Source organism: Myotis lucifugus, unplaced genomic scaffold (assembly GCF_000147115.1).
Source record: "Myotis lucifugus unplaced genomic scaffold, Myoluc2.0 scaffold_102, whole genome shotgun sequence".
Taxonomy (NCBI): Eukaryota; Metazoa; Chordata; class Mammalia; order Chiroptera; family Vespertilionidae; genus Myotis; species Myotis lucifugus.
Window position 1 is genome coordinate 1792604 of NW_005871150.1, and position 6929 is coordinate 1799532.

Genomic DNA, 6929 nt, shown 5'->3' on the forward strand with positions numbered 1-6929 from the left:
CAGTAGTCCCAGATTGTGAGAGGGATGTCTGACTGCCGGTTTAGGCCCGATCCCACTAGGATCGGGCCTAAACTGCCAGTCGGACATCCCCTGAGGGGTCCCAGATTGGAGAGGGTGCAGGCTGGGCTGAGGGACACCTCCCACTCCCAGTGCACAATCTTTGTGCACCAGGCCTCTAGTGATCTTATAAAAATGTAAATCCTGCCCTGCCTGGTGTGGCTTCATTGGTTGGGCATCATCCTTTGCATTGAAAGGTGGCTGATTTGATTCCAGGTCAGGTCACATGTCCAGGCTGTGGGCACGATCCCTGGAAGGGGAGAGCAGGAGGAAGCCCATCGGTGTTTTGCTCTCACATCAATGTTTCTCTCTCCCTCTCCCTCTCCCTTTCTCTCTCTCTAAAAATTAACAAAAAATCTTTTTAAAAAATATAAATCCTATCATAGGAGCAAGACACTTCCTACTTTATATCCCTGCTTCCCATGAGAGGGCCCTGAGTGAATTGGCCTTATTTTGTAATCCCCCATTTTCTCAGGTATTCCAGTCATATACCAAACTCTTTTCTACCTCAGGGCCTCCATATTTTCTCTTTTTTTTGTACTTTTATGTGACTGGATCTTCCTCATCCATTGAATCTCAATTTAAACCTCACCTCAATGAAGTGCTCTGCTCCCCATGTCATCTAAGAGGTTCTCTTGATTTTAGTCTATTTTTAAAGGTCCGATTATTATATAAAGACCCAGAAACCCCATTTGTGATCTTTACAACACTTTTCACAGCCTGGATTTTATATTTATCTGATTAATTGTTTCATCTCCATGGGAACATCAGTCAAGAGACAGGATGCGTTCAAGTGAGATTCCTCCTATTAAACACAGTACCTATCTCCTAAAATATACCCCCGAAATACCCTGGAGTGACTGAGTAAACGCATGGATGAATGAAATTTAGAATTTGAATAAAAATGTCAAGTGTTAAAACTACAAATTCCCTTCTAGACATTATTTTTTTGAGAGCTTAGTAGTTAATTGTAATAGTAGACCTAACAGCCACCATCTTGGAATGAAGTTCTTCTCAAAGTCATAGTATGGAAAAATATAAGGAGTAAAATATTTCCATGGGGAAAAAATTAGACTATTTCTAATAAAGTTGCCACAAATTTCTGGCTGTTTCAGAAGGAAATGGCAGTCTCCTGTTGAAGCCAAGCCAGGGACAGCAGAATGTAGTAATATAGTTCAGAAATTGTGTACATTGGCAAAGTTGGAAGAAGACACTTTTCAACTGCTGCTTCTACTGTGTTTGGGCATGAGATAGTATCATTAGTCATTTTCTTCCTTTCAAGAATGACACAATTTTCAACTTTAAGAAATTAGTTCTTTACTCCTAAAAATTAGCTCTAATTTCATAATCTACACACTTTATAAGGTGTGAATTAATAGTACCTAAAAACTATGTCATAATGTAGACGTTTATGAAACACTCCAGTTTTATTTCAATTTGCTACAAAATCACTGTTAAAGTTAAAACACTCATGCCTAGCTTACCAGGGCATTGCAGAAGTGGACAACCTAGTGAGACATATTTCTGTGGCTAAAATTAAATAATAATCTTTGGTAACTCTTTATAATTTTGTAACCAAGACTAAGTTTCTTCTCAAAGGGAGGATTTTCCTCCTGACCTCTGACATTATCTCTATTCTCTGGGGTTTCAACTTCTCTGCCAAACTCTAGTCCCCACTTGTGATTTGGACAATGATGTATTTTGCTTCCTGAGCAGAGACAAAGCTATGTGTTCACCAAACCTTCCTTTATTTTCCTTCTGGATACACAAGGCTACTATTTCCCAGCCTTGCTTACAGTTAGGGTGGGGCCATATGACTGAATTCTGGTCAATGTAATGTATATGGACGTGACTTATGTTTCTTCCAGGTTTGACACCTGCAACATCTTATGAGATCTCCTGTGATTCCTCTCTTTCCTTTTCTGGATAAAGGTGGAGTCCTCCAGTGGAGGAATCCAAAGATTTCAGCTCACCACACAGATGGAACCCAGGTCCCTGAGCAACTTCACGGAACAGAGCCACCACCCTTCACCATGACCCTGTTGATCACCATTGGACTACAACAGGTATAACAATTAAACCTTTATTTTCTTAAATAACTGAAATCTTGAATTATTTTTTTATATCAATTAGCCTTTCCTGACTAATACATACATAAAACCCAACTTTTCTAACTCTTGAATTAAAAGTTGTGACTGCTTTTTGTTTTAATTATATGATTATGTTTGGTACTATACTGAGCACTTCATGAGAACTACCTTATTTAAATAAGAACTACCTTTCTTCTTTGCCAGTGTTTTGAATCATTTTATGTTAAGTGTTGTATTTGGAAGAACACAGTTTTGAAGTCAGGCCAACGTAGGTTTAAATTCTGGTTCAATTACGACTTCTGGTTTTGTGGAGAGGCAGGTAACTGGAGGGCCTCTCTGAGACTTTGTTTCTTTATCAGTAAAATGAACCTATTATTAATACCTAATAGTCTTGGCTCTTATAGGAATTGACAGAATCTTTTATGCAAAACACTCAATATTGGATCTGACATAGCACGGAACTCCATAAGAAGTGACTTAGAAATATGCGGTGGCATGTATATGATAAAATATTGCTTTTACTTCTTAGAATATTTATCAATCATAATGATAAAACCATACGGACAAGGAATAAAATATGCCAGCTGACTTTCTTTAAAGATGATTTTGATCAGTTCATCACTATAAAAGCGGAATCTGTTGATCAAAAGAGCTTGCAGATCAATTAACATGGGGAATCTGATATATAAACAAACGTTGTGATGTTTAGATTCTGCTACCGTCTACAGCTGTGGAATAAACATAGCAGAACCAGCAACAGGCAAATAGAAATCTTCTAGAGGGGTTCTTTTGATTGTAGGGAGAATTTTCTCTTGATGCTGGTTCTATGGCCTAGGGGGTGATCCCAAAACTTAATGACAAAGTTGGAAAAAACAAACAGGGAGATTACCAATCAAATTAAAATCATGAAATAAAGTTAAATGCCAATGCACTGTAGTAAAAAAATAGTTTTTGCTATTATTTAGGAACCATAGATATAATTATTGTGTTTCACTGATTTTCTAATAATCAAAATGGTCAAATTATAACAAAGTCTTGTAAATATTTCTGAAAGTACAAAGCATTGCTTTAATTTACAAAGTCTTGTGACAAAAGAATCAAACATTCTTCCACAGTAAAGGAATTATTCACATTGTAAATGCATGAAGAGCACACTGAATATTTGCTTTTAGGACTCTGGCCAAGTGTGCTGTTGCATGTATTTGATTTTACCCAATTAGTCCAAAGCATTCATCTTACATATTTTCATTGAATTCTTCTTTGAAAAACTTATCTGATGGGCACTGAAGTTTCCCTTTCATCTTATAAAAAAGCACATGTAAATTTTAAAATTAAATTTTAATATTACCACCAGTTCCATAAGAATCAGGGACCAAAAGCAATATCTCTCCTCTCCTCTCCTTTTTCTCTTGATACATTAAGATCATCATGAGAGTGTCCTATTGGATACTCTCCTATAGGTGTATCCTATTAGATATTATTCCATTAGATACTCTCAAGATGATGAATTCCATCTAAAATAAAAAATAATTCTGTTTTCCAGTAGGTCCTCACAGGGTATTTTACAAAGTCTGGATCCAAGAGAGTAGTCATCCCTATCATTAACTGCATTCATGAACTTCTCGTTTCATCATAGTGGAAGGTAGCAAAAAAGAGGGGTGGCATAGAGGGGTGGCAAAAAGCCTTTCAAAACAGCATGAACAGGAGCAGCTGATCCGCAAAGTCAGCATTAGTTCCTCCCTCCGAGGCAGGGTGAGCCTCCCTGAGCCATGAGTACTGTGGACAGCCACTGTAAGACTCCAGGGAAGCGATCTCAGTGCAGGATTTAGGAGCTACTTTACAGATAATACAAGTTCTTCTATCTTATGATAGAGGCTCTAAGAGCTTTTATCAACTCCTGTCCCTGCAGGGCCTTAGAAAATCTCCTTTCTACTATACTGCCTGATTTTTACTCCCAAAACAGAACTATGCCTTTAAATAGCAAACACCTTACGCAGTCAATTTATGCCCCAAACCCCCCACATGATGGGATATCCACTGAAAACTTTCCCACGTAGCACTACTGATTCTTGGGTATTACATAATCCCTTGGACCCCCCCCCCCAATTTGCATTTGTGATGCACCTAGAGCAGTGGTTCTCAACCTTCCTAATGCCACGACCCTTTAATACACTTCCTCATGTTGTGGTGACCCCCAACCATAAAATTATTTTCGTTGTTACTTCATAACTGTAATTTTGCTACTGTTATGAATCGTAATGTAAATATCTGATATGCAGGATGTATTTCCATTGTTACAAATTGAACATAATTAAAGCATAGTGATTAATCACAAAAACAATATGTAATTATATATGTGTTTTCCGATGGTCTTAGTTGAGCCCTGTGAAAGGGTCGTTCGACCCCCAAAGGGGTCTCGACCCACAGGTTGAGAACCCCTGACCTAGAGCAACCACTTGGAGGAAAAGATAACTCAGCTGAGGGCTAAAGAATGAGCAGAGCTAACCAGGTGAGAGAAAGAGTAGATAAAACATTATGTGCAAAGGACCGTGGCAAGTCTTTATCACAGAGAGCCTGGGGAGCTAGAGTGAGGGAGTGGGAGCCAGCGTAGTCGGGACCCGGCTACAGCGGTAAACTATGGGCCACGGTAAAGAGATTTCCTTGTAACCCACATCACATCGGTACAAATCCACAAAGCATTCTAACAGGGGAGTGGCACAAACGTGTTTATTTAGAAGTTATTGCACTGGATAAGAGAGACTGCTTAGAAGCTTCAACAAATATGACCCAGCAAACATTGATAGATATGGAATTTGAAAGGCAGCTTACAATGACTAAGCAATCCTCATTCTGAAACTGCAAGCTGCATTCAACTGCTCTGGTCTAGAAGAACCAGAGTTTACTTTCTAATGCTAGCATCCTAGTGCCAGAAACCGAGGCATTACTCACAGGTTTCTCAGTGAGTGAATATGACACTTGGTAAGATTACATTTACATAGCATTTAAAAATAAAAAATACCAACTATGTTTAAATAAAAATAATTTTAAAAAATAAATAACGGGAGATTCCAGAACGTCTCCACCCCATTATCAGAAGTGACATTCATTGTTTTAACTTTCAGACTTTTAAGTTTTGAAGAAACCATGCAAAACATGTGTATGAGCAAAATTAATATTTTATGGTTAAATTCAGGAAAAACCAACCAGGCCGATTATCTTCTCTCTCGTAAATATCTGTAACTCTCTAAGGACATAGAATGAGGCTAAAATTGACAATTTGCTTGAGTGATCAAAGCTGTACTTTTCAGGCAGTAGGATCTCAGCGAATACTTCCTGACTTAATGAGTTTTCTAAGCACTAACACATTCTACATTAGAAGAGCATTTTGACTCAGTACTTAGGGTAATGACCATGCACTAGATGTTTTATGTTTTAGGGAATGAAAATGACTAAAGTATTACGTTCCAACTTTAGTAAGATGGGGAAAAAAATCTTGCCTACTGAAAAACATTTTTCCTATAAAATAACTGACTCTCACAGAAATTCATAGTAAAGAACTAAGAAGCAGAGAATCAGTCCTAAGACAGGAATGGTTAAAAGAGGCTGTTGAAAGCACAACTGATTGATAGGGTTTGGACTCGAGGTGGAAGTTTATGGTCAAGACTTTTTTGTCATGTGTCTTGCCATTTATGGGGAATTTACAAACGCACCAAGTGTTACTGAGCCAATGAATTTATCAGACTGACCTGCCATCCCAGGGACTCCTGATGTGGGGACAGTATATGGCCTGGGAATAAAACCTTTAGACCAAGCATGTCAAACTCAAAGGCTAACACGGGCCAAATAAATAAGGTTTAAGTTTATGTGGGCTGCAAAAAACACAAAAGCTTCAATTTTCATAGAAACATAGGTTTATTTCGATAGAGACATGCTGAATATAAATGCCTACATAAATGAGTCATCGTTAACATAAAATAATGGAACACTTTAATAAAAATTAATATTTTTCCTTGAACTTTAACTTACCAGATACTGAATAACTGCACAAATTAATAAGCCTAACACAAATAAACCTATTTTTCTTCTTCTCTGAAAGCGAAATATTTTCTGTTGCGCACACCAATCAAGTCAGTTCAGGACTAATTACATGGCAATTGGCTGCTAAAATATTCGCTGCTAGTATTAGTGGAGAGAAATGGTGCACCTGCATGTAAGGTGTGTAAGGAAAATGAATGCAACACGATTATAGTAATCAGTCATTAGCGAACATTGTAGTTCATTACTAATATCTAGAGGCCCGGTGCATGGATTCATGCACTGGTGGGGTCCCTCAGCCTGGCCTGTGCCCTCTCGCAATCTGGGACTCCTCGGGGGATGTTGGATTGCCAGTGTCGGCCCGAGGGATGTTGTAGTGAGAGAAGCAGCACGCAGCTGGGGAGGAGCCCGAGCCTGGGCCAGGCACCACGCTGCTCCCACTCATCCAGGCCCTGATGGCACCTGCCTCTGCTGCTCAGTAGCACTGCCGTGGAAGCAGGAGAGGCTCGCGCTGCTGCAGCTGCGCTTGCCAGCTGTGAGCCCGGCATCTGGCACCTGTCAGTCAGCTGAGCAGCGCTCCTGCTGTGGAAGTGCACTGACCACCAGGGGGAAGCTCCTGCATTGAGCATCTGCCCCCTGGTGGTCAGTGCGCGTCATAGCGACCAGTCGACCGGTTGTTTGGTCTTTCGTTCTGTCACTTAGGCTTTAGATTATGTGTAACAGGCTACTGTAAAAATTGTTACAAAA